General features: G+C 53.0%; 1 pseudogene; it reads left to right on the forward strand.

Moving 5' to 3' along the window:
• The first annotated feature begins 492 nt into the window (after positions 1–492).
• Positions 493–2,112, forward strand: LOC112125553 (annotated as a pseudogene).
• Positions 2,113–8,263: the final 6,151 nt, after the last annotated feature.

Below are 8,263 nucleotides of genomic sequence, written 5' to 3' on the forward strand. Positions count from 1 at the left end.
AGTAAGCATCCCAGAACTATTTATTATTAGAACTAAGATTATTACAGATTTGGGGCCAAATTCACCTGTGATGTACGAAGACCCAGCTCCATTGCCCTCGGCCTAGTTGCACCTACTTACGCCACCGGGGAAGAATTTGGGCCTTTGCCAGGAAATTGCCAAGTTGAAGTTCTCAGAGCGAGTTGCTTGCGTGGGAGTTAGTGTAGAGGAAATCCACGGGTGCCGTGGCAGCTTATGGCATCAGCCGTGATGTCACAGTGCAGACACAGGAGGTTGCGGGCAGCTCCATCAACTGCTGCAGGTCATAGAGGAGCAGAGCAGCAGGGGAGCCCGGGCCTTGGTTGGAGACACTGAGAAGGTCCTCTCCAGAGGCCCATGATTAGAGGGGGCCAGTAGCGGGGAAGCAGAAGACGCTGTGTCCTTTGCCTCTCGCCTCCATCCCTGTGCCAAAGCTTGCAAATGTCCCATCACTGAGACACCATCCCACTAAGCATGGTCAGAAGCGGAGATGTCCCTGGAGCTCGTCTAGAGGCTGCCGCCGCTCCCCGAGTCATCAGGGTGACCGTCAAGACCCCCGGGCAGAAGGAGGAGTTCGTGGTGCCCGAGGACAGGCTCATCAAGGAGTTTAAGGCTGGCATCTCCACCCGTTTCTCCTCACCCACCGACCGGCTCGTGCTGATATTCGCTGGCAGGATTTTAAAAGATCAAAAGACCCTGAGCCAGCATGGCATCCAGGACGATGCCACCATCTACCTTGTCATCCAGTCACAAAGGAGACCTCAGGAGTGTCTGGGTCAGCACGCCGGCTCCCCAGAGGGTGCGGCCGCCACCCAGGCGGAGAACAGCAGCCTCTCCAGCACGGCCTTCGGCACGGACGGCCTGCGGGAACTTGCCAGCAACCTCGGCCTGAACACGGCCAACTTCTCCGAGTTCCAGAGCCAGCTCACGTCCAACCCCGAGATGATGTTCCAGCTCTTGGAGAACCCCTTCATTCAGAGCCGGCTCTCCAACCCAGACCTGATGACTGAGCTGATCACGGACAATCCTCTGAAGCAACAAGTGATCCAGAAAATCCCAGAGATCGGCCACTTCCTGAACACTCCCGACATGCTGAGGCTCATGCTGGAGCTCGCTCGGAGCCCGGCCACCGTGCGGGAAATCATGAAGGACCCCAGCCAGGCCTTGAGCTTTCTGGCCAGCATCCTGGAGGGAGGCAGCGCCTCGCAGCATGTGGGTAGGGATCACCCGGATCTAACGCTGAAGGCGGTGCAGACGCAGGCTGCGGGGAACTCATTTGCTTCTCTGAGGAGCAACTCATCCCTCGCCAGGGGCCAAACCCCTTCGCCCCCGGCTTGTACTCCACAATCCAGCTCCCCCAGTAACACCAGCAGCAGCCTCGGCTGCAGCTGTAGCATTACTGATTGCACAGCACAGAGCTGCACCGGAGCCACTCCAGACCCAGGAAGAGGAGCCAGTGCCGCTGTCTCAACAACCATCAAGAGCTTGCTGCAGCAGGCTGTCAAACAGTTTGTGCAGAACATCCTGGTCAGGCCTGGTGCGAGGAGCGTGCGGCAGTCGCTCAGCCAGAACCCTGACCTGGGGACACAGACGCCGCTGCAGAACCCCCCGACAGCTGGGAAGCCTCCGATGCAGCCCCTTCCAACCTCCCATCAGCAAATCTGGCACCCAGAAGTGCTAGCGGCCATGCCGGGCCCTAGAGAAATGCAAGTGCTGGCACAGATTCAACAGAGGCTGCAGGCACTGGCAATGGGAGAACCTGGCATCCCACTGCAGTTCCTGTCTCCTTTAGCGGAGTCGGGGGACACTGCAGGCTCAGCAGGGACCGCGCCCTCTAGCGCTGGGCTCAAGGAAGCGGCACACCCCGCCTCAGCAGCGCAAGCCAGCTGTTCCCTGTTCAGCAGATGCTGCAGGCCCTTGCTAGAGCAAATCCGCAGCAAGCCCAAAACCTCTGACAAGCAGCCGGAGCTGCTGAGTGCCATGGGCTTCCCAAGCTGCCGTGCAAATTCCCCAGCTCCGCTAGCAGCAAGAGGAAATGCTGATGCGACAATGAACAGGCTCTTGGGCTCCCAGCACGGCTGTCACTTAACATGAAAAAGAAACAAAAAACAAAAAGAATGTCATGATTTCTGATAAAAAGGCCCTAAATCTTTCAAGCCCCGTCTTTGTTTATTTCATTCCGGGTCGTGTTGCTCTGCCTAAGGCAGGCGCACAGCAGCCGTCGCCACAGAGGGCCTCAAAGCTTCCTCTGTAAAAGGGGTTTCCTGCATCAGAAGCAAATAAAATGATATGAAGAAAAAAATTAGAGCTGGCCAAAAAAAAAAATGTATTTTATTTTCCAAGAAAAAAAGGTGGCGAAAACCATTTCCTGGTGGTTCTTAGCAGCTGTTTGATGAACACCTACAAAGGTGGAGAAAAAAAGGTCATTTTGGGTTGAATTCTTTTTTGGATTAAACATTTTTGACCAGCTCTAATAATAATCAGTTACCGACTGTAGTGGGAAGAGAGAGCCAGAAGCACGGGCTTTGTGCAAGGCCTGAGGCCTGAACCAGGGTCAGCAAAAGTTATGCTCTGAGCAAGGGTCAGGCCCTGTGAAAAAGCAGAAACCTCCCTATTCACCACCTGGCTTTGTACTTTTACTCCTGATGTTTCAGACAAGAGATCACTCTTCATCACAAACCCTCCTCTCGTCTGCTTGGTTGGGGTGTGCTTGTGCTGGCCTGCTGGAATGTGCTCACCTGTTCAGTGTGTTTTAGCAATGCTAGCGAGACTGGTGCTGAGTTCGTGTACTGGGCACTGACTGGCAGGAATTCAGGAAGCATCTGCTTTTGACAGGGCCTGACTGCTGGCTGTGGTCTAGGCCTCAGGCCTTGACCAGGCCCATGTTTCAGGCTCTCTTTCTACTACACAACATGTATTTATTTATATTTCAAAAACATCGCTGTCGTGACTGTTCATCACATGTGCGTTACCCACTGCTCCTAACACTGTTACCCCCGTCTCTTCCTCTCCATTCCTTCCCCTGGGGCCCGAGTCAGAGCAAGGTCCGTCGGCACATGCCTAACTGTGAGCACATGGGACTGCCCATGCATTTAAAGTGAGGAGCATGTTTAAGCTCCTTGTTGAATTAGGGCCTTGTTTGTTACCCCCATGGCCGGCTCCAGGTTTTCTGCCGCCCCAGCGGCAAAAAAAAAATAAAAAAAAAAAGCCAATCGGCGGCACTTCGGCGGCAGCTCAATTGTGCCACTCAATTCTTCGGCGGCAGTTCGGCGGCGGGTCCTTCACTCCCTCTCTTCCTCCTCTCTTCCTCTTCGGCAGCACTTTGGCGACAGCCCAAAGAGAAAGAGAGGGACTGAGGGACCCGCCGCCGAATTCCCGCCGAAGACCTGGACGGGCCGCCCCAATAGCGGACGGAGTGCCGCCCCTTTGTATCGGCCGCCCCAAGCACCTGCTTCCTTAGCTGGTGCCTGAAGCCGGCCCTGGTTACCCCTGCTTGGTGTGTCTTGTTTTATTAATTATCGTTATCTATTCATATTACCCTCTCGCCAAGGAATCCCAGTCATGGACTAGGTCCCTGTTGTGCCAGGCGCTGTACATCACAGAACAAGAAGTATCAGATGAGAGGTGCAGACAGACAGATGGGGGAGTGCAAGGAACAAATGAGACACTCTTGGCCAGCATGATGGGCAGTGGGCTCAGCATGCCAGCTGCCTCGCTGCCCAGTTCATGGCCTGCTAATGCCTGAGCACAAGAGTAACATGACTTACATGAGTGGTCCCACTGACCTCGACAGCAGCTATTGGTGCTCCGTGGCTCTAAAACACCAGCCCGCTGTCACTTAGAGGACTTAGGTGACTGGGTCTAAAAGGACGGCATTGAACAAACGCACACCGTACACCTAGAAATCAACCCAGTCCTTTGTCAGACTTTGCAGCCCTCCTGCAAAGGCGGCGGAAGCATTTTCAAACCCTGGCAGTAACTCTGCTCTGAGGGATGACTGAGCGGCCTCGGGCAGGTGCACGTTTGGGAAAGAGAGGAAAAGAACCACTTGGTCAATCAGTCACCAGCTCCAGAGCGCCTGCCCGTTCAACTCGTACATAATGCGATATTAGTCAGCTCCTTAGGAAGATTTATACTCGGAGCTTGGTTAAAATGTTAGCTTAATTGCCTGGCTGCTCCTTGGGAAAGCACAGCATTCACAGGGCCTTTCCAATGGCTCCCTCGCGGAGAGACTCATAGAATATCAGGGTTGGAAGGGACCTCAGGAGGTCATCTAGTCCAACCCTCTGCTCAAAGCAGGACCAATCCCCAGACAGATTTTTGTCCCAGATCCCTAAATGGCCCCCTCAAGGATTGAACTCACAACCCGGGCCAATGCTCAAACCACTGAGCTATCCCTCCCCCGCTTTCTGAACACTGAGTTGTGCTAGGCTCCTGGTGCAGCCGCTTGGCTGGCGAGGCTGGTTCGCGTATCGCACGCCAGGGCTTTCACCGAAGTTGGCCTTTCTGCACGCCTCACTCAGAAGCCAGCCAGAGAATTCTTTCCTGGGTGCAGGCTGGTGAGTCTTGCCCACATGCTCAGAGTTTAGCTGATCGCCATATTTGGGGTCGGGAAGGAATTTTCCTCCAGGGCAGATTGGCAGAGGCCCTGGAGGTTTTTTGCCTTCCTCTGCAGCGTGGGACACGGGTCACTTGCTGGAGGATTCTCTGCACCTTGAGGTCTTTAAACCACGTTTTGAGGACTTCAATAGCTCAGACATAGGTTAAGGGTTTATCACAGGAGTGGGTGGGTGAGATTCTGTGGCCTGCGTTGTGCAGGAGGTCAGACTAGACAATCATAATGGTCCCTTCTGACCTTAAAGTCTATGAGTCTATGAAAGGGGCTGAGTGAAATGCAAGGTGGAATCCGTAGGTCCCCTTGAACAGCTGGGCCATTGAACTCCACAGAAACACTCCTGGTGACTTCAATGGACTTTACAGTGGGCCCTTTGTGATTATTTGCACTTAGACCCTGACTGGGCAAAGCACTTAAGCATGGTCTGAGCTTTAATACGTGCTTACATCCAGCTTAGCACATGCTTAAGACCCAATGAGTATGTCTACATGGCAATTAGACACCCATGGCGGGCCCGGCTCCCAGGGCTCGGGCTAAGGTGCTGTTTCACTGTGGTGTAGACATCTGGGCTCGGGGTCCTGGAGCCTGAGTCAGCTGGCATGGGCAGCCGTGGGTTTTTAATTGCAGTGTAGCCATACCTATTATGTCTGCAGAAGAGAAGAATGATGGGGGATTTGATAGCTGCTTTCAACTACCTGAAAGGGGGTTCCGAAGAGGATGGATCTAGACTGTTCTCAGTGGTAGCAGATGACAGAACAAGGAGCAATGGTCTCAAGTTGCAGTGGGGGAGGTTTAGGTTGGATATTAGGAAACACTATTTCACTAGGAGGATGGTGAAGCACTGGAATGGGTTCCCTAGGGAGGTGGTGGAATCTCCTTCCTTCGAGGTTTTTAAGGTCAGGCTTGACAAAGCCCTGGCTGGGATGATTTAGTCAGAGTTGGTCCTGCTTTGAGCAGGGAGTTGGACTAGATGCCTCCTGAGGTCCCTTCCAGCCCTGATATTCTATGATTCTATGATTCTTTGATTATCTTCAAAGTTAAACATATACTTAAGTGCTTTACTGAATAGGGACAGAGATAACATATGCTTAAAGTAAAGCATGTGCTTAAGTGTTCTGCTGATCAAGGCCTTAATAGTTGCCTTTCCTCACAGCAATACTCTGAGAGAGACAAGGTGGGGAGGGAGACAAGCTCCCCAACTGAAGTTGGTCCCATAAAATATATGACCTCCCCCACCTTGTCTCTGTAATATCCTGGGACTGACACGGCTACAACAACACTGCCAATAAAACTCCTTGTGGGCAAGGTTAGCTCACCTATTTCACTGGTTGGCAAACAGAGATTTTAACTGTCTTGCCTAAAATTACACAACAGCAGAGCCATGAATGAGCGATTAGTTGATTTACTCAGATGTATTACGCCCACCTGATGATTCACTAATTCTTGAGAAATCCAGATTGGCCTCTCAGAGCTCCATGCCTGTTGGGAAGCTGGTTGATACCAGCTGAACCCAGGAGTCCTAGATCCTAGTGACCCACTCCAAGCACAGGTCTGCAGTCTCTTCTCCTCTGATTTCAGCCTCCCTGCACCATGCAATGCAAGTGGCTGCTTGCTCTGTAGAAATTCCAACCCTCCCATAGGTCTCTGCTGATTTCTTGGGGAGGACCAGTAGCCCCACGAACCAGTGGCCTGATAAATCCATTGCTGGGTTCCAGAACCAGCTGACAACCAGAAAAAACACAACTGGAATTTCCACAAGGGTTAACCCTTTATCGCCTGTGTTCCTCTGCATCTGTGGGTGCAGAAACATTTGAGAACCACTGAAATAGCAGATTGCTGCTGCAAAGCGGTAACAGTCTACGGGCAGGAACGGCCGTGATATGTCACACACAATGCAGAGGGCCTGATACAGCCCTGCCTGGCAACTTGCCTCCTCATGTGCAGCTCTACCGAGTGAGTATAAATTGCTACTGCTTTGATTCCCTTGCACAGGGACTGCAGGATTGGGCTCTAAGCGCTGACTGGACACCCTTCCCAAGCCGGAGCCATGCAACACACTCTGCAGAGATCACTGGTCTCTGTTCTGGTGCTGATGACAGCTGTTCCAGGCAGCCCTAGGGGCAAACCCAGTGCTTGAGGCTCTGGTCGGATCATTCCTGCATGGGGTGCTGGTGTGTAGGACTAAAAGGGCTCCCCTGGGTCACTGAGCGCAGCCCCATCAGATACTGAAATGGGATCCCTGTTCAATGAGAAAGCGCCTTGGCTATAGGAAGGCAGAATTATGATGCCAATAATGCTAGAAAAATGCACAGAGAAACAAAGGGTTAAATCCCTGTTGCTCTTCACCACCTGAGTCACAGAGGCAGGTCCCTGGGGCTCCCTGCTGGCTCGGAGCCCCCCGCTGGGATTTCCAGGGCAGCACTATGAGTATCCCTGCGTCTCAGCCCCGGTCAGTGCAGATTCTCCACCGCCTGCCGCTCCCCACCCGGATCACAGGCAGAGATTCCTCCTCCCCGGCCGGAGCCAGAGCCTGGTGAGTCGCTGGCATTAGACGTTTGGGTCAGGGGCAGCTCTCGGGCATTCAGCAGGGCCTGTTGGCATGAGGACTGTGATTGGAGTGAGGGGGAGGGAATCTGCAGCTGGAGGAAAAAACACTCAGGAGATGCAGCTTCTAGGTTCAGAGCTGGGATCCGCCCCTCGCCCAGACAGGATTGATTATAATGTGGCGTCACTGCCCAGGACACACGGCCATGCCCTGACCTGACAGACGTTCTGCCTGTGTCATTCTAACCCCTCTGGTAAGGATCCCCGGGAGGGGGCTGGGACCTGTCATTCCATGACATGAAGGGGACAGTGGAGTCACCTGCCCGGATATTAACCAGGCGACTCCTCTGCCGGGAGCGGGACTGCATGGCGTGAGTCCATCTCTGTGCACACCACCGTGTATGGCACAAATGCCCGGTGCCACACTCCAGAAGACACGAGTGAAGCGCCATAGGGAATGATGAGGAGTATGTTTTGTATCACAGAAAGTTATTAATGCAAGAATGTGTCTGCACAGAAAAGCAGCAAGCGGGAATCACTGGGTAAATCATTCTTTGGAGCAAGCGAGTGGCGGGGGGGTGTTGCAAATGTGAAGGTTTCCTACATTTTACCATGAATGTTCGTCCCTCCAAAATACAACCCAGAAGGGAATTGTCCCTTCCATATGTTTGTGATTCTCCTTAGCAAACTGATCCCATCCAGGAAGCAGACACGATTCTACGTGGCTGTGGTGAAGGGGGAATTTTCTGTCATATTTTTATGAAGCCTCTGCGTGCCTCCGTTTCTCCTCTATTTTGCATTGTTATCCGGGGGAGTGAGGAAGGACTGTTTGCTCTCGGGGCAGGCTAAGAAACATAGGTAGGAATGTCACCCAGCTATCTGAGCCTGAACGGGTCACTAAAAAGGACTGGCCGAGGGGTCCCCATATCAGTGGAGAATTGGAGAAGACAATGGAAAAGCCAGTCCCCAGGACACTGACAGAGAGACAGACAAAGTCTGAACCGTGGGGCTCACTACAGCTTGGCTGGGCTCTGAGCTGACCAGGACAAACGATGCTTTAACCGTCAGTTCTCTGTGCTTACCTAG

The sequence above is a fragment of the Terrapene carolina genome, unplaced genomic scaffold (assembly GCF_002925995.2).
Source record: "Terrapene carolina triunguis isolate 2854851 unplaced genomic scaffold, T_m_triunguis-2.0 Scaffold35049, whole genome shotgun sequence".
Lineage (NCBI taxonomy): Eukaryota > Metazoa > Chordata > Testudines > Emydidae > Terrapene > Terrapene triunguis.